This window comes from Saccopteryx bilineata, chromosome 4, assembly GCF_036850765.1.
Source record: "Saccopteryx bilineata isolate mSacBil1 chromosome 4, mSacBil1_pri_phased_curated, whole genome shotgun sequence".
NCBI classification, from domain to species: Eukaryota; Metazoa; Chordata; class Mammalia; order Chiroptera; family Emballonuridae; genus Saccopteryx; species Saccopteryx bilineata.
In genome coordinates, this window is record NC_089493.1 from 65,630,350 (window position 1) to 65,656,855 (window position 26,506).

The 26,506-nt window shown below is 36.9% G+C and overlaps 1 protein-coding gene across 1 annotated transcript in view; it reads right to left on the bottom strand.

Annotated features, from left to right (window-relative positions):
* The window catches only part of UNC13C (unc-13 homolog C), a 665,319-nt gene that overhangs the window by 187,550 nt on the left and 451,263 nt on the right, over positions 1-26,506 (bottom strand). The window lies entirely within an intron of this gene.

Below are 26,506 nucleotides of genomic sequence, written 5' to 3' on the forward strand. Positions count from 1 at the left end.
TGCTTAAAAGTGAAAACTGATAGGCCTGACCTGTGGTGGCGCAGTGGATAAAGCGTCGACCTGGAAATGCTGAGGTCGCCGGTTCGAAACCCTGGGCTTGCCTGGTCAAGGCACATCTGGGAGTGGATGCTTCCAGCTCCTCCCCCTTCTCTCTCTCTCTGTCTCTGTCTCTCTCTCTCTCTCTCCTCTCTAAAAATGAATAAATAAAATAATTTAAAATAAAAAAAAAAAAGTGAAAACTGATAGAACTTTGACTTTGCAAGTGAAGAATAAGGGAGAGGGGAGAACAAGTCTGATCTAAGGATGTGACTTGGGTTACGGGGCTCAGCACGAGGTTGTGAAGTACAATAAGGACTCTAGGAAGAAAAACAGCTTTGGACAGAACATAAATTCTTGATGTGCTTTTGGGATTCTAAAGATAGTTTCCCACTGTCAACCCTTTAGAAAGGCCAATTGCATTATATATATATATATCTATATATCTATATATCTATATATCTATATATCTATATATCTATATATCTATATCTATATATCTATATATCTATATATCTATATATCTATATATATTTATATTTATATATATGCAGTTCAATCCAGGAACTTTGAAAGAGGACTCTTCATGTTGACCAGAATAGAGGGGTTAACCACACTTAAACACATATTTAAAAAATGTTCATGCTTACAATTGCTGAGCACAAAGTCTTGTAAACAAGAGAACTGTATGTTAAAAACACAACTCTTTTGTAGGTATTCCATTTTCTACTAGAAGAAAAGCGAAGAGATGGGCATCAGCGTACCATGTGATCACTTTCTATCCCTTGATAGAAGAATCAGGCCATTAGGAAACACACTTTGGGGAATTAATGGAGTCTGTAAGGATTTAGTCACTAACTTTATGCAGTTTAAAATTCACTGTGGGATCATAACTGTTGGTTGGGTTATTTAACCTGAACAGCTGACTTGAGCTGGGTCAGGAATGTGGTCTTTTTTTTTAAGGGAGAAGGTGTCCATAAACTTTCCTTAGGAGAAAACTCCATTAAATATTTTGTTAAGGAACTAAACTGATGATTGCTTAAAATTTGCTTTACTCTGTTTCCACTTATGAACCTACTCACCCCTGCTAACTAGAGAAATTTATGAGTTTAGAAAGTCAAAGAATATAAGATAAGCAATTGAAGGGCTTAAGTATAATTATTTCTATCAGATACCTACAATGTAGCAATACCTTGAGCTGCTTTTAAGTATATTCATCAAAAACTGTTTTTAACTTCGTGGGTTTCAAAGGTTAATTATTAACCTATAAAATGTACATCCAATTTATACTGGACATATTCTGCAGATGGAGGTTCATATGCCACAGTTGTGTTCTAACCACCTTGAGAAGCCTTTTAATTATTCCTTATCGCAAGTGTACTTGTTTTCAATAGAATAGAGTTAGACTAACTCCTTCTTTCTGATGTGTCTTAGATTCTAACTGGCCATATTCTCCTCATAAAAGCTTCTTTATCACTGAACTTCACCCACAGCCTGACTTCAGGGAAAATGGTCCAACTCTGATGAAATGGAACATATGGGAACCCAGAAAATAAACAAACTCTACAGATTCAGGGAAGGGATGGACTGTAATGTGAACAATCAAATCAATCATAACTAGACTCAGATTTTATGATAAAAACACCAAATGTTTTGAGAATTACACATTTTATAAATTTTGAAGCATCTGTTGAGTGAGTTTCTTTGCAGCTTACGTAATAGATACAACAACAATACTTAGATGCTGTTGAATATGTATGTCAAGCTTGACAGCTGGAAATTATTTCATGACTAAAATATCATAAACATAATCAAATACATAAAGATGGACATGGATTTCCTTTTTTTGAACTTTCTGGGGACTTGCCAACACAAAAAAATTAGTTGAGGCTAAGTGGTAACCAATGAGAGCAAGTATCCAAGGGAAAGTTAACTTTACATTGGGGAAAAAGAAGATTTGTGACCAGACTGGTAGATGCATGTGCACATAAACCAAATATTCTCAATACAGGCAGCCAACAGAAACATGCAAATTCTAGATTTTGCAAGCCATTGACTTAGAGGGTCTGCATGGATATTTATAATTAGTAGTTTAAAGGAAAATATTTTGCCATGATTTATTGGTTTTAAAGTTTTTCACTAAAACAGATCTTCTCATCCATTTTCAACTGCTTAACTGCTGTTTGTTCTTGCTAGTTCAGCTCAAAATTCACTTCCTTGGTGAACACTTTGCTGAATTACCTGAAAAAATAAAATGTCCCTCTCAAATGTTCTTAAAACAGAACATATTCATCTTTTACAGCAGGTATCATTGTTATTTTTACCTAAATGTTCATAAATATTTGATTAATATCTGTCTCCTTGAAAAGACTCTGAACTCCACAAGGGCAGAGATTCTCTATTTTTGGTCACAAGTACCTACCTACCACAGTGCCCAACACAGGACAGACATTTAAATATAATTAGCTTATTAAATGGTCAAATAAATGAGTAACATTTTGTGTGAATGTAAGGAATGTATTTTAATATAAATTATAGGTCAACTCACATCTTAAGAATACTTTGGCAGTAGACTTTTAAAAATGATTTTACAGAATGAGTATTTGGTACTTCCTAGTATTACAGCTATGGAGATAGTATTGTCTGAATTCTCTGAGATTGTTTCAGTTTCAAATATGTTGTTTCACTTTAGATAGACATATTCTCTTTTCAGACCATGTGTCGTATGATTGTAGTTTGAAGATATAGTCAACAACATAACTATACGGTATTCTGAATTCTAGGATGCTACTTTACTAAATAAAGGTAAATTACATTATGTAAAACCAACAGTCTTCAAAACTGCTTCCTCAGTTGCAATCAACATATATTACTTAGATTGTAGCATGTATTTTAAATAGATGTTTTATGGAATGTGAATCTTACAAGAATGATGAAACAACAAAAATTATTTTCATCAACCTTTAGAGTTTAAAATAAATAAAACCAGGTAGATGTACATTTTGAAGTAGTGGCATGCACTGACAAAATGAGATATTACATATTTGAAACTACATTAGATATTTTTAATATTGTAGAAAGAGGAGACAAGTTCTGAGAACTATCTTATAAAGACAGAGGAAAAGTATTGAATTCCAGGTAGAAAAAAATCTCGTTATTCAGAAAAGTAAAATTGGCAAAGGTTGTCCCCCTATATGGTGACACAACATTCAAAAAGATCTGAGCCTTAAAATTGTAATTATTCCAGAAATTTAGCTCATGTTAGAAATGAAAACAACTTTATATTTACTTTTCTTGAGTATATAATTTAACAAAACCAAACATTCACCAAAATAAATCTCCAAATTTTATACTCATTTGCAATAATTCTGAATGTTCCTCCCTCTATAGTAAGTTAATAAATTACTTTGTTTGCAAGGACAGTGGGAAGCAAAAAATGCTAATGTTACTACTTGGGGTGTTATTATCTTCTGCCCAGGTTTTCTCTAAAGGGAATCTCCCACATGGTTCAGGATATCTGAAATTTCCCATGGGAAGAATTGAATCAGTAAGTAGGTAAAATCTGTCCCAGCCCACGCTCCAACTGTTCCTTTGGTTATATTAGCTATTGAACACAGTTGACAATTTCTAGAATCTCTCAATGGAATAAATTACTGAAAGACCACCATTACCCAGCAGGTTCATTTCATTCTATTTCTTAAAATTTCTGAGATAGTATTTAGTGAACTTATCAACCTCATCATCTCTCTCCTCCATATAGTGTAAAGAAAATGTGATTTAAATTCCCATGCAAACAGTTTGTATTTGGTTAGTGCAAATTTACACAAGATAACACTTAAAAGCAGAAGCAGAGGAATTATGGTTTGACAAGTCATGTAACCTCTATACTTGAATTTCTATTAATATTATTTAATACTGATTTACTTCATAGGATATTGAGAAGCTTGATAGGCTAATGAATATAGCAAGTAGCACATTTAAAAAATGTCTATCAACATACATGAAAGGCAGAATTCAGTAAGAAAGCTATGTTTATACTTTTAAATTGCTTTTTTATTTTGGGAAAAAATGTTTTAGTAACAAGCATACATTTCAGTATGTCATATGCTTTTCTTTAACCATAAAAGATAAAATACCATTCAGATTTATTTTTTACAATTTAAATCAAATCTCTTACAATTCATCCAGAACTATATTATCTTTGTTGTCTGATACTTACTTCTAAAGTAACTTGACGTATTTCTCTTTTGGCAAATAGAAATAAATTACAAGTACAGCAAAGCAACAATGATATCACTACATTGACTTCAAAGAGCCAATATTAATTTCCCATGGAGATAAAGAATTAGTAGATCATAAAATCTGAAAATAATGAACTTATTTAGAATTAAACTAAGAAAAAAACTTTTAAAATTCACAAGTGAATAAATATTCACAAACAATATTGGTACCTATTCATAATGGAAATTATCTACCTGCATTATGCTCTACAGGAATGAATTTGATAAAGAGAAACCATGGGAAAATTACTCGTTTTAGTTAATATGTTAAACTTAAATATAACTATATGTTTTAATATTTACTTACCTAGCCCATATTTTATGGTTCATAAAAAATAACTTATGGTTTGAGATAATGATAATGTATTAGAATTACAAGTCATTGCATTTTAAAAGATAAACAGATGGAAAATATGGAAGTTTATAAAAAAATACTTTAACATGTCACACTCACAGATTTCTCTATTCTTCTTTTCATCATAAAAATGGAAAGCATCTATATAACACTGCTGCTTATAAATCACTGTTTAAAATAGCTCTATTGAGGTGTATTTTATATAAAACAAAGTTCAGCAACTTAATGTGCACATTCAGTGGAAGTAGGGATACAGGGAGTTACCTCTAATGTGTACAAGATTTTGCAATGATGAAAATATTTTAAATTTTGATTATGATAATAGTTGTACAACTCTGTAAATATACTAAAGCAGTTTCAATGTTATCCTATTTTATGAATGAAAAATCCTTTAAGAGCCTAGACTCCAGGGAAGAATAGCATTTATATGCAAGAAACATTAAGAGATTGTAAGACTTGGGATACATGGGGCCAAACAAAAGGAAGGAAGCATGTGACCGAACAACTGTTACCCATTGAGAACCAATCAAAATAACAATGAAAAAGCCCCTTTGACATTATTTTCAGTCTTTGAAATATATTTAAAAATCTAATGCATCTAGGCTAAAAAAGAAAAAAGAAAAAAAATAAGACAGACCAGGTTGTATACAAAGAACAAAATTAGTCTGGTCTTACTACATTCCTGTTATAATCCTAAACACCACAAGCCAACAGAGGAATGGCTACAGAGTTCTGAAAACAAATATGACCTCAATATTATATACTTAGCCAAGTTGTCACATAAGTTCGACAGAGAGATATTTTCAGAAATATAGCGGCTTAGAATACATGATCATGTATGTATTCATAGTGCCTGAATTTTTTATCTTGTGCGCCATCATGCACCATGCAAAGGCAACAGATCCAGACCAACTTCTCAGGAGATGGAGAAATTCTTCTGAAATGTATCCCCAGTAAAAGGGACTACAATTATTGAGAAAAGAATAATCAAACATTCTAAGCCTTGTTTGCATTTGCATCTATTAGGCTCTCTCATGCCTGTTGTCTCTGTAAATTTTTCCTACTAGGAGTATGGGATAATACAATACTTCCTCAGTCTTTTGCACCAGTTGTGATTCTCCTATGCTTGGAGTTTTTCAGCCTGCAAATGTCTTACCATTGGTTGCCTCTTTGCCTCTGCAGAATCTTTACACATATCTCCACCCCATCACCCTGTGCCCAGTTTTCATTCTTTTTACTTTGTGCCTTTGTGTTCCTCTAAGCCAGAGCAGTGGTTCTTGGCCTTGGTGTTGCAGCCCCTGCCATGTACACAGTGAGTTGTGAGGTGTGCCGTGATGAAGTTTATTCATCATGGTTATGGTACTCAATTTCATAGATAATTTACTTTCTCCTTTAAAAAAAAAACTATATGGTAATGTCACCCACACTCTCTCACATGTTGGCATGGTTTATTGTTGTTGTTTTATTTTTCTTTTTAATTTATTGTGTTGACACGGTTTCAAGTATCCCACTCAATATCATACGTTCTATACACCTCATCATGCCCTGCCATGCCCCATGCAAAATCTCTCTCCACCCCATTTCCCATGCTCTGTCCCCCTCTCCATCCCTCCACCCCCTTTTCCTCTGGCTATTGCCATCCTATTGTCTTTATACAGTGTGTCTGTAAAGTCATGGTGCACTTTTGACCGGTCACAGAAAAGCAACAAAGATGATAGAAATGTGAAATCTGCACCAAATAAAAGGAAAACCCTCCTAGTTTCTGTAGGTTGATGTGGCAGCATGTGCATATGCGCAGATGATGACGTAACACCGTATATACAGCGGAGCAGCCCACAGCTATGCCAGCTGAGATGTGGATGGTACAGAGGAAAGTTCAGTGTGTTCTGTGGCTCGCTAAATTCGAATCCATGGCCAAAGTGCAACGTGAATATCGGTGTGTTTATAACGAAGCGCCACCACATAGGAATTACATTACTCAGTGGGATAAGCAGTTGAAGGAAACCAGCAGTTTGGTGGAGAAACCTTGTTCTGGTAGGCCATCAGTCAGTGATGAGTCTGTAGAGGCTATAAGGGATAGCTCCCTAAGGAGCCCTAAAAAATATGTGCATGAGCCCACTTCGAACTGCACTGAATAGGTATGAAACTGGGAGAGTTTTCCCTTTATTTGGTGCAGATTTCACATTTCTATCATCTTTTGTTGCTTTCCTGTAATGGGTCAAAAGTGCATCATGACTTTACGGATGCACTGTATATGTGTTATGTATATATATATATATATATATACACACATATACACACACACACACACATATATATATATATTCTGGTGTGGTTTCTGCTGGGAGAGAAAGAGCTGGAGTTTCCCATAACACATGGCGTGTGTGCAGCTGTCAGCCTCTGCTCTAGTCAGACCTATTGCGAAGTCAGGATTAGCATTTTGGAGCATTCCAAAAGAACCCTCCCAATGACCAGTAATGCCCAATCACTGAAGTTTCTTGGGGAGATGATAGAGGGGGATGCCAACCCCAAGCACAGCACAATGTGCTCAACTTCCCAATAAATGTTTCTGTTCTCTCTCCTAAGTGACCCCCCCACCCCCGCCGGCTCTGATCTACTATGTTCTGTTGGGCATCAGAAAGTCATGAGGTATAAATTCTGTCTTTGTGTTCCAGTAAGCCTCTAAAAATTCTTTCTTTTTGCCTCTTAATTCAGCTCTTTTTGCTATCTCCAATATCCCATTTGTTATGGTATTGGTATGAGTCTGATATTCTTCCACAAGGTACTAACAGGTACTTTCTTAATAGGGTAAAGCATATGTGCATGTTGTCTGTTATGCTTGCAGAGCTCTGTTCCAAAGCCTAAAGGGACTTTGGATAGTGCCTTAATCCTTCTCAAGTTATAACCAGGTCACATTTCTACATATCATTCATAGGCTATACAATTGTCAATCACCCCAAAAGAACCAAGAGGAGGTCATTCTTTCAGTGTTTTCCTTGCAAGGTCTCAGAAAAGAACAACAGAAACATGGCAGAGTATGGTTCTCTGGACTCCTTATTAGGAGAAAGTCTCTGGAAAGCTGATGTTATATCAAATGCATTTCCTTCCCAGAATTTCTTTGTTGCCAAAACATTTTCACTGGCTGTATATTGGTAATCTCTAAAGACAAAGCTTCCTGACCAAAATATTACCAAATAGTAATAGATATTTATGTTTTTGGTACCATCTGTATATCTTCATGCATTGTGGTACTTGTGATTGATTTGATTTAATATAAGGAAATTTAATTTACAAGTTCCATAATTAAAGTCAAGTAGTTTAAATAATGTTCAGGTACTTCATTAATTCATTTTTTCTTTAATATCTACCAGGGCAGTGTAGGAATTAGCATCTAAGGCCATGATATTTACATATTTTTATTTCCTGTTTACATTGAGTTTCTCTAAGCAGATATTAACAATTACATTCAGTTTGTTATTTCTTTCATTTTTTTCCCCAAAAATTGCAAATAAGGAAGATAAATCTAAACAAGGTTTTTACACTTCTTTTTTATCTTTTCATTTCTTTCTCTATCTTTCCCCAGGTAAGATATGGCTGAAAGATTATTAGCAGTAAAATGAGAGAGAAAAAAAATAAAGAGTTTTATACTTTTCATATAAGTGATAATTTACTATTTTATGGTATTGATATATACATACCCATTCCTTTGTTTTGAGCAAATGCCAACTTCACTCTTAATTGCACTCTTCCTACATTTTTCTCCTGACAATTATGGCCTATTACAGATTTCCATATCAAGTGCTCCCTTTATTTATTTACTTATTTATATTTATTGGGGTGACACTGCTTAACAAAATTATACAGATTTTAGGTGTCTGATTTTATAGCATCTCTCTACATACCAAACTGTGTTCAACCCCCAAGTCAAGTCTCTGTCCATCAGCATTATCTCACCCTATCTCCTCCTGTACCTCCCCTCCAACCCCTAGGCAATGCTTCTTTTGAATACCTTGCCCAAGAGATGTGATAGTTAGCCAGGAATGGCTTAAATTAGTCTTAAGAGCAAAAGTTTTATTCTTTAATATAACATTCTCATTATATGATGTTGAGGGGAATACGGGGGAGGAGGGATGCATTTGAGACAACACTAGAATCTATGTAAACACAATAAATTAAAATCAATAAAAATGAATATTTATCCATATATATATATATATATATATATATATATATATATATAACATTCTCATTATAGCCACTTAAAGAGCTAGGTATATGTAAACAGGTCCCAAATTTGGTCAAACTCTGAAATATTAGTATATAAATTATGTATATGCTCTGTAGGTATTGGCAAACTTATGAATATAAAAATATTCCAGACATTCTTTTGTGGTATTTAAGGCTTACTGCATAGTATATATTTAAATGATTCAAAGATTATTGTTTAGCTACTGTGTTCTAGGAGTAAGGGTTCGTTTGTAAATGGGATTATAAAGTTTCTGATGCCATTCAGTTTATTTTTCAGTTTAAGAGTAGTAGTGTTTAGAAACTGCTGGCCCAAACTCATCAGTGGATCATGGAATCAATTTAGTGTATTATAACCAGAACTTAAATATATAAATATAAAACTGAAAAAAGAAGTAGGATAATAAAGTTTCAGAATTTTATCACTTCTTTTCTTGTCAGGAACCCATGTTTAATAAAAGTTTGATTTTGGTTTTGTGTATATCTCTCTGTATGTATATACTGTATCACTGTAAAAGTGTACATTTTACTTTGGATTGTGACCTGAACCTTTTACAAACAATATTATAAAAGAAAGACAAAACATTGGTAAACAAGCAAACAGCTAACTAGGCTAAATAAAATGAGTAAGATACAGTAAGAGTTTGGGGAGTGTAGTGAGGGATGGGATGATCAGGATGGGTTATGAAAAAGAAGCAACATGTAAACTGATTTGTAGAATGGGAAAGAGCCCACTTTGCAGAGAGTAGGATAGAGCTTTCTGGGTGGAAGAAGGAGAGGGCGTGAATGCCCTGGTGTAGAAAAATCTTTGGCCCCGTTGAGGAAAGAGCAAGCGGACAGTGTGCCTAGGGGGAAGGGAGAAGGGGGAAGGACAGAGAATGTGATGGTGTTGGATGGATGGGTAGAACTCAGATTACACGTTGCAACATAAGCCTGGTAAAAGAAAAAAAGGAAAAGTGGAGCTTCATCTACTGAAAAGAAAATATTTTTTGAAACTTTTATAAGCCAAAGAATGTCCTGATCTAATTTATTTTTGTGCAGGTCAGTCTGGATATTATGTACACAGTGGATTATACGAGTTTGAAGTAGAAATACAAACACTATTTGGGGGCTATTACAACAAAGAAAGGCTGTGGCTAGAAACTAGTTGGAAGCAGTAGAGATTGACAGAAAGCTACAAAGCCAGACATGTTTTGGAGATGAAACAGTCAGCATCTATTTACGAATTTGCATGTGTTGTATGACTGGGGATTGTGGTACAGTAAGAGAAATAAAGGATCAAAGATAATGTCTACACACTACACAAATGGTAGCATCTTTTACAGAAATAGAAAGGGCCAATAGAAATAGGGTTTGGGTGGGGAGATTTTAATTTTAGAGATTCATTTTTAACACATTTGTCTAACATATACTTTTCATTCATAGCACTAATTAAATTTATAATTATACATTTATTTGTATGATTATTTGTTTATTATAGAGTAAACAGTCTCTTGACACTATGGTCATGCATGTTTGCTGATCTTGTATCGTGTGTTGTACATTGCATGCCCAGCACAGAGCAAGCATTCAGGGAGTATCTATGAATGGATGGTATATATGTGCTGCTATTAATGAATACTTGAATGAATATCAGTGATTGAATTCCTTTTGGTGATCATCTTTCCAAAGAAATCAAGTTTTAACAGAAGAGAATTTCTACTTGCATGATGGTGAGCCAAGAACAATAAAATGTCTATACAGAACCATGAAGCTAGGCTCATTCACTATTATTCAATTATGTCTACACACCAACCTTCTAGAGTAATCGTTCTCAAATTTCAGCACATATTAGAATCATTTGGAGGTCTTGTTAATGCAGGGATTGCTGAACCCAATTCTCAGAGTTTCTAATTCAGTTTAGGGTAGGGTCTGAGGATTTGCATTTCTAACACCTCCCCAGGTTTTTCCGAGGAAAAATGAATTCTCTAGCAAGCAAAGATTCTTAACCTAGAGTTCATGGATCTCTGGAAAAAAAAATCTACAAATGGGCTGCAGGGTATTTATACATACATCCCTAGAAAGATATATGCAAATGTATTATGTATATGCTTTGTGCATTTTTCTGGTAATAAAGCTTGCATATTTCTTCAGATTCCAAAGAAAGCCTTCAAAATATAATTAATGTTAAGAGTAGTGGTACTCAATTATGGATATATATTAGAACTGTCTAGAGACATGGCTCTTCTATTTAATTGCTGTGTAATTTGGGCAAAATACTTAACCTCTCTGTGCCTCAATTTCATCAATAACAAGGGTCAGGAAACTTTTTGGCTGAGAGAGCCATGAACGCCTCATATTTTAAAATGTAATTCCATGAGAGCCATACAACAACCCGTGTACCTTATGCATTATCCAATAAAAATTTGGTGTTGTCCCGGAGGACAGCTGTGATTGGCTCCAGCCACCCACAACCATGAACATGAGTGGTAGAAAATGAATGGATTGTAATACATGAGAATGTTTTATATTTTAACGTTATTATTTTTTTATTAAAGATTTGTCTGCGAGCCAGATGCAGCCATCAAAAGAGCCACATCTGGTTCGTGAGCCATAGGTTCCCGACCCCTGATCTATAATATGGGGATAATAGTGATACCTACGTCATAGGTTTGTTTTGAGGTTCAAATAAGTTAATATTTGCATATCATATGGAGCAGTACCTAATAAGTGCTAACTAGGTGGTTGCTAAACAAGGTTAAAAACCTGGGAGGGTTTTCTCAAGAAGTCTAGCTCTAACCCTGGTGATTCTAATGTACAGCCAGGATTGAAAACCAATGATTTGCAATGAAGACAGAGCAAAATACAGATGAATGCTCTTCCTGAGAGAGTGGGGCTAGTGTCCTCTTAGGGAACCAGACTTCCTTTCCCAAAGGAGCTTAGGTAGTACACTCGAAAGGGTTAACAAGCATCCTCACATCCTATAAATGAATTTATCTGAATAAAATTTCAAGATTTGGTCCATGCTAACCTTTCTTATAGTAGTGGGAGTGACTTAAGGATAAAAGTAGAAGGAAAAGAATTAGTTTTATCCGTATTGACTGTTACTTTTGTTTAAAATCAACACAAACACTAAAAGTCTGCCCTACTATAAAAATACACTATTACAAAGAAATGATCAGAGAGAGAAATACAAGCTGTTGGCCAGACCAGGATGACATCAGTGATCCTTGCCCCTTGGAGTCCATGTTCTCTGTTTCTGCTCATTATATCTTACTCTGATATACTCATTTCTATCAAAGAAACACAATATATTACTCAGATTGACATAATTATTTTATACTCCCTCCCACATTGAATAATCTCGACTGTGTGACCAATAAGGTACTGTAGAAGTGACAGTGTAACCTCACAGCTTGGGCCATAAAAGACATGACTTCTTTGCCTTTCTCTCGCATTGCTCACTCTGGGAGAAGCTAGGTACCACACCGTGAAGACAGTCAAGCAGTTTGTGGAGAGGTCCACACTGAGAAGAACTGAGGCCTCGCACCAACAGCCCACAGGATTTGATAGCTTTGTGAGTAAGTCCCCCAACAGCCTCACAAGAGATCCTAGCTATACACAGAAACACTACAAATTTATTTATGTTTCAATTCACAAAGTTTAGGGATAATCTGTTACACAGCGATAGATAACTAGTGTACTATAAACCTAAACTATACATTTTTTAGAGATCTGAGCTGACAGTTTCACTTTTGCTATTTTGTTGCTACTGTAAATGATCTGCTCATTCTAATCTTTCCTAACCCTTTAAGATTATCTAAGATATAAAGAAATGATTAGCTGGTAAAGGAGCCATACTCTGTGAGGGAGAAAGAAACAGAACCCAATATCCTGGCTTGTATTTTCCTGAGGCTGCACAACCAGAAAGAAAAAAAAGTCCGTAAGACTCTTGAGCTGTACCAAGTTGAACAGTTAGCCGCTGGCTATGTTTATGACAACAGGGACCCTGAAATTGAGTCAACAAAGATTTTACATTCTGCTACTATCCAAGAAATATGGGAGAAAGCCCAGTGTTTCTTCAGGACCCAGGTGGCCAGGCTGCCTATCTAAACCCCTGAACCATCAGGGTTCATCATTGTTCTTTATTCCAAAACCAAAAGAACAACAGATTCATGTGGGTATAACTAGCATTTTTGTTGTTGTTGTTGTTGTTAGAGCCTGAGTTTGGGCAAAGAGAAAATGACCATGATGATTTTTATGTGCTACTTATATACTGACCATGCTACAATTTAAAACATAAATAGATAATGCTCCATCTCTTGATTCTAACCAACCTGGTCACTGGGCTTTTAAGAAAATCATTTCCTTTTACCTGATTTTTTGCTCAAGCTCATCACTATGGGAAGACTGTGTTAAAAAACCATTGAACTTGATTTCAGAATACAAATGGCATGTAGTTCGCCAATAGATTTGCTTACACTGTTAATGGGACTACATCCATAGTCTAAGTTAGCTTAGGCCCATTTTTGACATGTGATTATTTTTTGAGTTGGAAATTAGGGGGGCCACAGAAAGTGGCCGAACAGTTCATTACATCTTGCTCTGATACACTCCTTTCTATCAAAGGAACACAATATATTACTCAGGTCAATATATTTTATTTGTCCTTTATTGAAATAGATTATAAGCTAGTTAGTAGATGGTTAAAGGTTAAGATAAACAATAACATTACAAACACTCCTAAAGGCCTGTTTTTCTTTCCCGTTATTTAGAAGCCAAATATTTCAATCAGCATGTTCTAGATTAATTACACACCCACCCACCCTCTCTGTCTACTCCAGAAATACAAAACAAGTCGTTTCAACTTAGTTGTGGGGCCTGCAGGAAGGGAACTGCCAGAGAGAAGGAAACCAGAGAAATGCACTTGTTGGAGTGTGAAAGGACTCCTTGCTTCCCATTTAGGTCATTCGAATGAACACTGATGCTTTCCTTCAGTGTAAAGCTGAAGCAGTGGGTAATAAGCTTCATTTTAGTTTCCACTTTATTTCTTCTTATGTTTGTGCCCACATGGCCACTTCCAGCCCCCGCCCCGCGCCTGCCCATGTGAGCAAACTGTATTTGTCATCCCACCCCTCCAATTTTTAATTTTAATGTTTTTTTTCTTCCTTATTTCAATTTTAGATCTTTTTGAAGGGGATAACCAAGATGTCCCAAATACCTTAGTGCATTCAATCCTCTGGGAAGCCCTGAGTGGACCAGAGGTTCAAGAGGCAGATAACAAAGGGGGAAGGGAAGGCTAGGAAGTAGGAAGAAACAGCAGCAGGAGCAGCAGAAAGTGGGACCCAAACATACCTGCCTGCCTGGGTCTTGCCCTGGTTTCCAGGTTACTCTCCCTGATCTCAGGTTGCCCACTAGATGCTATGCGGGATTTAATAAAATGCTTTTAAACTTTAGATTATACAGCTTGACAACTGACTTTTATTAACCAGTTGTGAAATTTGTTTGATGGCTATAATTTGGCTCTGTCTCAGAAAAGCAGTTTCACCAAATGCTGTGTGTGCTGTGCTTGCTAATATAAAATAGATTGTAATATATTTGAAAGCTTTGGCTAAGGTTTAAATCACAAAGATTTACCTGATAACAGGTATCCTGATGAACTGAAGCTTTACTATGATGTCATCCAAGTATCAATAGACAATTAAACAGACAAATACTATACTTTAATATAGAATGTACTAGAAAACCTAGAGAATTAACAATGTCCAATCTCTCACATCAAAATAAAAAAAATTCTGAATTATATAGCTAACTTACACACGTGCATTTATATACACATTGTTTTCATGCACCTTGGATTTTCATCAAATTGTTATTTATTGAGCAACTATATGGGCCAGGCTTGTGTTATGTAAACAACATAAGGTGAATGTGGTCCCTTCCTGCAAAGAACTCATGTCATATAACTCAGATTATCACTAGTATGACCATCGTCCTACCTAATACAAAATAAAGACTTTTACTATGTAAAATAAGGCATAGGTAAAGAAGGTGTACAGTTGTTCATATGGAAAATAATATCACACAAAGCATGTTGAACAGTTAATATGGAAACACTGTTATGTAAGTTTTACCAAAATCACCAGTTAAAGTCACACTGATAAGATCAATAAAACAAATAAATGGTAAAGCTAGTTATCCACCTTCTAAAATATTTGTTTTTTGCAGCACCATGGGACAAAAAATAATAACTGTTTCAAAATGCATGGAGTTCTGTTCTATTCAAAATAATAAAGATAATGAAAGATGTGAACTTTAGAAGAAATTTATATGCCCTTGTTGGAATTTGACTCCAAGGCAAAAAATGAAAAATGACTTGACATAAATGCAGTATGTGTTTCTTTTTCTTTTAAATAGAAGATTAAAAAATAAGCAATTCTTTGTCATTCTTTTGAAATAAAGTTTCATTTTCCTCTATGTTAATGAGTACTCTGTAGACTTTTCATAACATAAGCTTTGTGTGCCTGCTTGGCTGAGTCATCAACATCTTTATTTTTCTTCCATTGAGTTTCAGGTTAATAAACTTAGCTTAGTGAGTTCCCTTCATCCCTTCATTTCTGTGAGAATTTTTTTTTGTTTTAGACAGAGACACAGAGAGAGTCAGAGAGAGGGACAGAGAGGAACAGATAGGGACATACAGACAGGAAAGAAGAGAGATGAGAAGCATCAGTTCTTCCTTGCAGAATGTTAGATGTTCACTGATTGCTTTCTCTTCTATGCCTTGTCCTGGGGGCTATAGCAGAGCAAGTGACCCCTTGCTCAAGCCAGCAACCTTGGGCTCAAGCCAGTGACCTTGGGCTCAAGCCAGCGACTTTGGGTTTTAAGCCAGTAACCTTTGGGCTCAAGCTAGCGACCATAGGGTCATGTCTATGATCCTATGTTCAAGCCAGCGACTGTGTGCTCAAGCTGGTGAGCCCGTGCTCAAGCCGGAATAGCTGCGCTCAAGCCAGCAACCTCAGAGTTTTGAACCTGGGTTCTCCATGTCCCAGTCCAATGTTCTACCCACTGCACCGCTACCTGATCAGGCAAGAATTATTTTTTAATTCTCTTCTTTTTCTTTATAATTATTGTAATTTTTCTCTTCTCTTCTTTACCCATACTTTTAAAAAAATTGATAGCCATGCTTAATTTGATCCTTTGTTTTTCTTGCATGATTTTATCCTTCCTGGTTTGTTCTTACATGGTCAATGCATCCACAACACTCCTCCATTTTAACCCTCATTATAAGGGACATAGTTCTGACACTTAAATGTCCTCAAAAATCATGGTATGTTCCAAATAACAATGCAAGAAAGCACTATGCTGATTATGTATTCTCTGAATTAGTTCTCAAACTTTAGCATGTAAACATGACTGGAGGTCATGTTTAGAAAAGACTGCTGGGCCCCAATCTGAATCAGTAGTTTTCAGGTGGGACCGAAAAATTTGAATTTCTAACGTTTTCCCAGATGTTGCTGATGCTGCTGGTCTGTGAAGCACACGCTGAGAACTACTGGCCTCATCAGGAAAACTTAAGAAGTTCTATAAATTTTGCTCTTGCCTTTATTTAGGGGGGAGGGAGGACAAATATAACACATGGTTTTTCATATAAACAGTCTCATCTAAATTGATATATTAATACAGAAATAATATGGCAGTTCATGGGTTGATTCATGTGACCTGCCACTAAAAATTTAAATGCATAGCAATGCCTTCCTTTGCATTAATGAACATTGAGAACTAATAACCACTGGTTTTAGTTTTGTTTTCTTTTGTTGTCCATTGATCTAGACTTGGGACTGTCCATAAAGATATGTTAGCAAAAATTAATGGGATGTTACAAAAAAAGAAGGTAGGGTGTGAAGACCAGAGTATGGCTGGAAGAGCTATTTTATAATTTTCCAAGGAAATATAGCTTATACTTCATTGTAAACTTATTATCTCTTTTTTTTTACAACATAGATACATACACACATATATACTTTCTGTAGGTAAATAAAAGGTACTTAGTTTTTTTTTCACTTTTATGATTATCGAATATTTCTTAAAACTGCTAAAACCACAATATGTGAAAATACTTGTTGGGACTACATACTTAGAAAAGTTTTCTTCTTTGTGTGATTGCTTCAGATTTGTGTGAGTCTGTTGAATTGTGACTGCTAGTGGCACATAGATCTGTGCTTTATCCTGTTTGTAGACACAGGCTTATATTCATGTAGGCAATCATAGGTTTATAATATTTTCTATTAAATGTCACAGAAAGGGGAAAGAGTAGGGAGATTCATACAATGATGAGTAAGAGCTTAGGGTATTGTGAGCAATATATTTTATTTAAGAACTTTAATACAAGGATAAATATTATAATAGGAAGTTTTAGGGGAGAATAGGAAAGAAGTACTTATTTCTCTCTCAGAATCTCAGAAAAAAATTAACAGAAGAAGTGACAGTTGAAACGGACTGCTGTAAAGAACACATGAGTCTCTGCTAGGAATAGCAAGTAAGAAAAAAAAGTGAGGAGGGTGGTCGTGGGGGAATAATGCACAATGTCCTGAAGCAGAAACTTATGTAAAGATTTCAGGAAAATTGTAAATAGTTGAATGTAGATAGAGTATATATATTGCTCACAAAAATTAGGCAATGTTTCAAAATGAATATGAAGCAATAAAAGAAGCATTTAATTTTTTTTATTAAACAAGAACTTCAGAGAAGCAAATGACAAGTCAAAGAAAGTTGTTCAATTATGCAAATGAGATGCAAAATCAACTTTTATTTCATTGGTGAAAATGCACTATACAAAAGGCTGAAAGTACTGGAGTATCTGCATGTTCCCTGGTCTCCTAATTTTTGTGAGCTATGTAGTATGTATGTGGAAAGGAATTGGCATTAGGGCTAAAGTCAGGGACAGAAAGGAGAGTAGGTACTAGTCCAGGCTTTGATGAAAAATTTGGACTTTATCCAGTGTGCAGGGAGGCATCCACTGAAGGTAATATAGTCACTTATAGGCATCTAGTCATTTTGATGGTACTATAAACTGCCTCCAAATTCTTATTTACTCATTTATAACCTTCAAAATTGTCATAATAAATATTCAACAAATATTAGCCATTATGTGCTTGGAAACAAGCTCCCCTTACCCTCATATCAATATATCTGTCTCTTCTTTTTTACAATAACTTTACAGGGTAGGTATTTTTGCTCCCTTTTTGCAAATGCTGAAATTGACACTTAATGAGTTTAATAAACTATCCAAAATCATAGCTAAGATGAAAACGGAATACATCAGAGTCTGAATGCAAACCTAGGTCTAAATTGCTGCAAAACCCATGTACCTGTCAAATTAGACTATAAAGTGTTAGTATAAATTCTTCAAAAAAATTTCTGCAGTACCAACTTTATTTCACTATAACACCAAACAAATTATCTGAACTTTAAAATGTTTCTAAACTTCCTTTTCTTTTACACAGTGTATAACTTTTTATATGTTAATCTGGAAAGTAATTTATTCTGGTCTCATTTAGCAAGTTATCACCATAGTGATCAAATAATTTACTGCTTATTAAACCTGCAAGGTGATTCATGTGAAATGTGTAAACAAAATAAGTTGGCTCAGACAGATTGAGTGCAGTTGGGGGAATGATAATTTATTCTTTAAATTAGATTATTTCTTTTGTAGCAGCTGCTGAGTTTCTGAAGTAAAGCAAAGAGCCGTGTCAAACATCAGCCAGTCCGTAAATTCTAATTGGCTGTTCTTCGCTGATCTGACCTCATCAGATGCTTTCATCACGAGACAAACTAAGTTGCCCAGATTATATAATAACAGACAGAGTTTTGGTAGGTTCATAGCCTGAAGCACTACTCCACAGTCAAGTAATTTTAGCATTCTAGAAGGCAAATAGAGTAAGAACATCACTACCAATATGCAAAAGAGCCTGCTGGAGGAAGGTTTTAGAGTATTTGCCCTCTACTCTGTGAGGTACTCTTGAGTCTTCATTTTTTCTAATTATTATTATTCATGCCACATTCTAAAAAAAATGGTAGAGTACTTTTATTGAAGCCAACTATTAGATTGAAATGGTGAAAGGAAAGGAGGGAGAGTGAACAGATTCAAATGAAGTTGAAAGCACTCTCCTAGAAGTGTAAACCTTCAATGACCCCTAAATGAGACTGTTTTGAACTCTGACCGAACATTTTTACCTTACTTAATAATAACAACATTGGTTTCCTCCCATTAGCATAGTGCTTCAGAGTTTGCAACGAGCATTTAATGTGTCAGGTGCTCCTCACACTAACCTGGGAACTCTTATCTAACCTTTTCATAGAAAAAAAAACTAAACTTTAGAGAAGTTATACATTAATTGTCCAAGAATGTGCAGCTCATGAATGACAGTTTTCTGAAACTGGATTTCCCAGACTCTGATCTCTTGCTGCCTTCCAACTCGCAATACAACAAATTTTAAGTTTAAACATGGCAAGTGTTCCGATCATGTCTCCAAGGTTCTCTGCATAGTTCTGTCACATTTGCAACTCGATTCAAATAAACAAGCACATACTAGATTTAATGAATACAAAGATGACAAATACAATCCTTGCACTCAAAAGCCTTCTTGACTAGGGAGGAAGATGCATAAACTGTGAACTGGTATCCAAGTTACTACCTTATACACCTTCCTGAAAATGTGTGAATATGCAAATATAACAACTACTAAACTGTACACTTTAAGTAGATGAATTGTATGGTATATGAACTAATTACCAAAACTGCTATTAAAAAAGTCAAACTAATAAAAATATTCTTGTTAAGGAAGAGATTATTGTATCCAAAAAAAGCTAAGATAAACACAAAATTATTAATTACCATTGATCTCAGACCTGATTTTTAATGATGCAATCTCAGCATTTTGTGATACTGTTATCACACAAAATTATTAACCTATACTTAATAAGCACTTAATAAGCATCTGATCAAAGTTACAGATGCTTTACTTGTAGCATTTCTAATTTTATTGCTCAAACACTACTTTATGGTCCTTTATTTCTCTGAGCAGAGTGTCACAGTACATACTAACTGTGGGCTAGGAGGTCCAGCACGCTGGTCCTTGTCAATTTCCTCAACCTCACTTCTTTCTAATTCTGGTTCATTAGGCCTGCTGAGTTCTCTGTTCTCAAACTCACCTTGCACTCACTCTAACTGCTAATGCTCTGTCTTCTACTAGGACAAGTCAGAGATGCTTCTTTTTTTTTCTTTTTTTGTATTTTTCTGAAGTTGGAAATGGGGAGGCAGTCAGACAGACTCCTGCATGCGTCTGGCTGGGATCCACCCGGCATGCCCACCAGGAAGCGATGCTCTGCCCATCTGGGGCGTTGCTCTGTTGTGACCAGAGCCATTCTAGCACCTGAGGCAGAGGCCATGGAGCCATCCTCAGCTGCGGGAGGGGGAGACAGAGACAGAGAGGAAGGAGAGGGGGAGAGGTGGAGAAGCAGATGGGCGCTTCTCCTGTGTGCCCTGGCCAGGAATTGAACCCAGGACTCCTGCACACCAGGCCGATGCTCTACCACTGAGCCAACTGGCCAGGGCCCAGAGATGCTTTTTGCTTACCTCTTCCCCAAACTCACTTCTACTCATATTTCAGGTCTTTGTCAAGATAACAGTTCCTCAGGAGAAGCTCCTCTAGAAAGCCTGCCTTGCCCCCTTGTCTCAAATCTGATTTAAGTGCTTCTCCTCCAGACACTTGACTATTGTCAGCCTTGATCAGCCCCTACTACTATTGTATGCACACATGTAGCTACTTCCATAATCTTGGCCAAGGACTGCAGCTATCTTGCTCATTGTTGTATCCTCCATTCTGAGAGCAGTTGTGTGAATTCAGCCTGGAGGGACTCAATTTACTTTTTTTTTGGGTTGGTTTTTTTTTTTTTGCATTTACCCCCCCCCCCTTTTTTAATGTTATGTCTTCTTGATTCAGTATCCCCTTAATCATTATAAAATAACCATTTTTGTCTCTGATTACTTTTGCTGTCCTGGGGTCAGCTTTGTTAGATATGAGTATTGCTACACCTGCTTTTTTTGGATGTTATTTGTTCTGTTCTTGTATGTGCCCTGACCAGGGATTGAACCAGCAACGTCTCTCTTTTTTTGGATGTTATTTGCTTGGAGTATTGTTTTCTAACCTTTCACTTTGAATTTGTTTTTATCCTTGTTGCTTAGATGTGTTTCTCGTAGGCAGCATACAGTAGGATTTTCTTTTTTAATCCATTCTGTTACTCTGTGTCTTTTTATTGGTGAGTTCACTCCATTTACATTTAGTGTAATTATTGACACTTGAGGGTTTCCTATTGCCATTTTACTTATTTTTTCTTATAGAGTTTATTCATTTATTTTAGAGAGGGGGAAAGAGACAGAGAAAGAGAGAGTGAGAGAGAGAGAGAGAGAGAGAGAGAAGGGGGAGGAGCAGGAAGCATCAACTCCCACATGTGCCTTGACAAGGCAAGCTCAGGGTTTCGAACCGGCAACCTCAGTGTTCCAGGTTGACACTATATCTACTGTACCACCATAGGTCAGGCCTCCTATTGCCATTTTATATATTGCTTTCTGTTAGTTTTGTATCTTGTTTGATTCTTCTCTTTTGTTTTTCTATCATTTGTTTTTGTTTTGTTGTAATCCATACTTCTTTTCTCTGTTACTTCCTTTTTCAAGTCATGTGCTTCTGTAGTGGTTTTTTCAGGGGTGGTTACCATTAAGTAATGGAAAGGATACCTACATGTTCATTGTAGTACACTATCTTATGAGTGCTTATGCACTCCATCATCCTTTGCTACTGTTAATCTTCGTCCTCTCCCCCTTTTTGTTTTTGTTGTCACAGTTTAAATTTGGTTTTATTGTGTTCTTGGTGGAGCTTTTATTTGTGGTTTTGTTTTGTTTTGTTCTTTGTATCTGGTTGGAAAACCCAGAAGTGGGGGTTTTCTAATGATAAATTCCCTCACCTTTTCTGTATCTGTGAATGTTTTTATTTCTCCTTCGTATTTGAAGGATAGCTTTGATGGGTATAATATTCTTGGCTGAAAGTTCCTCTCTTTCAGAACTTTAAATATTGGGATCCACACTCTTCTAGCTTGTAGAGCTTCTGCTGAGAAATCTGATGATAATCTAATAGGCCTTCCTTTATATGTTGTATTCTTCTTTTCCCTGGCTGCCTTGAGAATTTTTTCTTTGTCATTGGTTTGTGCCAATTTCATTATGATGTGCCTTGGAGTAGGTTTGTTGGGGTTAAGATAACTCGGTGTTCTGTTTGCTTCTTGAATTCGAGGCTTTATTTCTTTCCATAGGCTTGGGAAGTTCTCGTCTATTATTTGTTTGAATATGTTCTCCATTCCATTTTCTCTCTCTTCTCCTTCTGATATACCTATTATTCTTATGTTATTCTTTTTGATGGAGTCATACTATTCCTATAGGGCTTTCTCATTTTTTAAAAATTCATAAGTCTCTCTCCTCTTCTCTCTGTTGTGCCTCAAGTTGCCTGTCTTCTATGTCACTAATCTTCTCTTCTATCTGGCCTGGTCTATTATCTAAGCTTGTTATCTCATTTTTCAGTTCATGAGTTGAGTTTTTCATCTCTGTTTGATTTGTTTTCATAGTTTCAATTTCCTTGGTAATATATTCTTTGTGTTCATTGAGTTGTTTTTTGAGCTCCCTAAATTGCCTTTCTGTGTTTTCTTGTATATCTTGAGTATTTTTAGGATTTCTATCTTAAATTCTCTGTCAATTAACTCCAAGATTTCCAATTTATTAAAATTTTTTTCTATAGATTTTTCCTCATCTATATGTGCTACATCTCTGTCTTTTGTATCCATGATATTCGATTTCCTTTTCCTTAATGGCATCTGAGGGTGGTTTTGTTAATAACAGTAATGATAATTAATAAAGAATAAAAAGTAAAAAAATATAAACAATAAAAATTTTTTTTAATTATTATTATTTTTTTTTCTTTGAGAAAATACTGTGAAAAACTGAGAATTATATTGTGCTAAATGGAACAAAAACTACCTATAATAAAGGGCCTGAGTTGGGGAGAAGTGACAAAGGGGCAAAAAACGAGGTAGGGACCCACAAAATGCAAAATAGAAAAAAACATGTATTAAGAATAAAATGGTTTGCTTGTAAATGATGGTCAAATGAGAGATATAGTGAAAGAGATAAGAAGGAAACAAGAAAAAGAAAAAAAATACTATTGTATTAAGTGGAACAAAAACTACATAGAATGGAGAGTCAGGGTTGGGGGGAATGCTAATGAGTTAAAAAGCAAAGTAAAAAGCACAGAAAATGCCACAAAGAAAAAGTTTGAATCCAAAATAAAATAATTTGTTTGTGAGTGAGGATTGAATGAGAGGAAAAGTGAAAGAGAAAAGAAGAAACTAAGAGAGAGGGAGAAAAAAGATAAAGAAAAAAAAAAGGATAGGGTTAAGGGTGTTGGAGTGTAACCCTCATAGAGAGAAAGAAAAAAGAAAAGAAAAAAAGGGAAATGTAACACCTATGGGTAATGTAGTTCAAGATGAAAAGAAAAGAATAAGATGAGCAGAGGATAAATGGACCAAGGTGGAAGAAAAAAAATAAAGATAAGACAATGAAAGAAACAAAAAGTGGAAAAAAGTTATAAAGACTGGATTATTCTTGTTTTGAGAGGTTATCTTCTTCGTTTTTCTTTCCTCTCCCTCTTCCTGGTCGGTTGCTCTGTACCCCAGGCTTTACCCTTGTGTCATGCTTAGGTAGAGATTTGCAGTTGATGTGTCTCTATGGCAATGTCATATATTAGGCCTCAGTCTCATTGGTAGTCAGGGCTTGTTAGCATTTGCAGGCTCCGACAATGAGAGAGTCCATTTTCCCGGAGCCTCTCTCCTTTTTCTCCTTCCTGAATTAGCAGCCTGATGATCCAGCTATGAGGCTGCGCCTGCCACTGCCTGGAGAGTAAGAGGCTCAAAGAGCTGGCAGATCCCCACTCTATCCCCACTCAGTGCAGGGCTCTGTCAGTCAGAGCCACCAGCGTAATCAGGCGGGGCTGGGAGCCAATTGCTCTCTTTCCAAACGTGTCTAGTATGCCTCAGCACTCTGTGGGACCACTCTCCCCAGGCTTTTTGCACTTTGTAACCTGTGTTGGCTGGCAGGAAGATGTCCTAGTTGCTGCCTGCAGAACAGGAAGTCTTAAAAGCTGCCAAGTCCCTCCTTTTACCACACAGCCCTGAGTATGAAAGCTCTGCCAGTCAGAGCCACCAGCTTAAGCAGGTGGGGGCAGGCATGTTGACTTCAGTTCAGGTTCCTTTCTAAGGTTCCCAGGTATATCTAGTTAAATTTGCCTTAGCGTTCCATGGGATTGCTCTCTGCAGGCTTCTTTCTTGTTAAAAAGCCTACAGCCTAGCCTGTCCAACTTTTGCAGTGTTCTCTGAGGTCTGTTCGGTAGAAATGTGTTTTTCACCCTGTATCAGCTGGCAAGAAGTTGCCCCCACCACCACGTGCAGAGCAGGAGGCACTAAAAAATATCACCTCTCGCCCTGGCCGGTTGGCTCAGCGGTAGAGTGTCGGCCTGGTGTGCGGGGGACCCGGGTTCAATTCCTGGCCAGGGCACATAGGAGAAGCGCCCATTTGCTTCTCCACCCCCACCCTCTCCTTCCTCTCTGTCTCTCTCTTCCCCTCCCGCAGCCAAGGCTCCATTGGAGCAAAGATGGCCTGGGCGCTGGGGATGGCTCCTTGGCCTCTGCCCCAGGCACTAGAGTGGCTCTGGTTGCGGCAGAGTGACGCCCCGGAGAGGAAGAGCCTCGCCCGTGGGCATGCCAAGTGGATCCTGGTCGGGTGCATGCGGGAGTCTGTCTGACTGTCTCTCCCCGTTTCCAGCTTCGGAAAAATACAAAAAAATATATATGTATATGTATATACATATATATATTTATATATATATATGTATAAAATATATGTATTTATATATTTTGTATAAAAATACAAAAATATAAATATATATGTATATATAAATATGTATGTATATATATATATATATATATATATATATATATATATATATATATCACCTCTCTTGTCTTAGATCGCTGACCTGAGAAAAAAGACCTTGTCAGGCAGAGCCGCTGCTGGCATAGGCCAGTTAAGCAGTGAGCAGACTGTAAGTTAAGCTAATTTCAGCTATTGGATCCATGGATCTGCTGCAGAGACTGTCTGCAAGCTGCCTGCATGCTCCTTCCCCTTGCACTTCTGTATTTTTTCTTCCCTGGGATGTTAGCCCGTATGGCTGGCGGAGGCACCCTGCCCGCCTGCCCGGAGAAATCTGGGTGTAGGGAAGTCCACTTTCGTGCACTCCCTGTGCGCTGTTGCTCGAGGAGCAGGGATCACATGGAGACCCTGGTCGCAGCCCACGCAGAAGTCTCTGACCCTGCCCCTCTGTCCGGAACATGGGCACCCACGCCCGGGGTGCTAGGAGGAACCACTCGCACACTGTCCGCACTCGCCAACCAGGATATTGGGGGTAATGAAGGCCACCGCTTGCCCGCCTTTGCAGATGTCCGGCACCAGTGTTAGATCATGTGGCTGAGTCGCCACGGGCACACTCTTTTCTTGGCTTGAACGTCTGTGCCCCAGCCCAGCTCTTTCCACACCCCCAGCCCTCACTTTCTCTCAGTTCCAAGTGAAAGCAGCCCTTGCTCAGGTCAGAGAGGAAGGCAGAGTGTTCCATTCTCTGTCTTATTTCTTTCAGGGTTGATTATATATTTAGTCACCTTTTTTGCCCAATCATATCTTTTTGTTCAGTGTGTGGACTTACAGACACTCCTGGGATCATTTTTCTGTCTCTAAAGTTGTAGAACTTGTTGAAATTTTGGAAAGAGGTATCAGGAGCGCTCCTCATGGAGCCATTTCTCTGACATCACTCCCCCCCCTTTTTTTTTAGTGAGGCAAGGAGACAGAGAGACAAACTCCTGCATGTGCCTGGACAGGGATCCACCCAGCATGCCCACTAGGGGGTGATGTTCTGCTCATCTGGGCCATTGTTCCATTGCTCAGAAATTGAGCCATTTTTTTTTTTGGCACCTAGGTCAGAGGCTACAGGGCCATCCTCAGTACCTAAGGCCAACTTGCTGGAGCCAATTGAGCCATGGCTGCAGGAGGAGGAAAGAGTGGGGGGGAGGGATGGAGAAACAGATGGTCACTTCTCCTGTGTGGCCTGACCTGGAATTGAACCTGGGACATCCACATTCTGGGCAGGCACTCCACCATTGAGCCAACCGGCCAGGGCCAATGTACATTTGTTGAATAAGTACAAAGACAATTTTCTCCTAGACTGTAAGTTCTTAGAGAACAGGAACCATAGACTGGTTTATAGCTATATGTCTAACTCAAAATGTGTTTATAGAATATTTAAAGAATATTTATAGGCTTTTTAAACTCAGAGCTCTATTTCCTTTGCTTTTATCATTAAAAGTAAAGTTTCCTGTGAAGTGCCTTGCCATTATTCTTGCATAAGCTTCAGCCAGAGTTTCACCTGCCTAGCTTTAGATACCAGACGAATATCTAGACTCACCC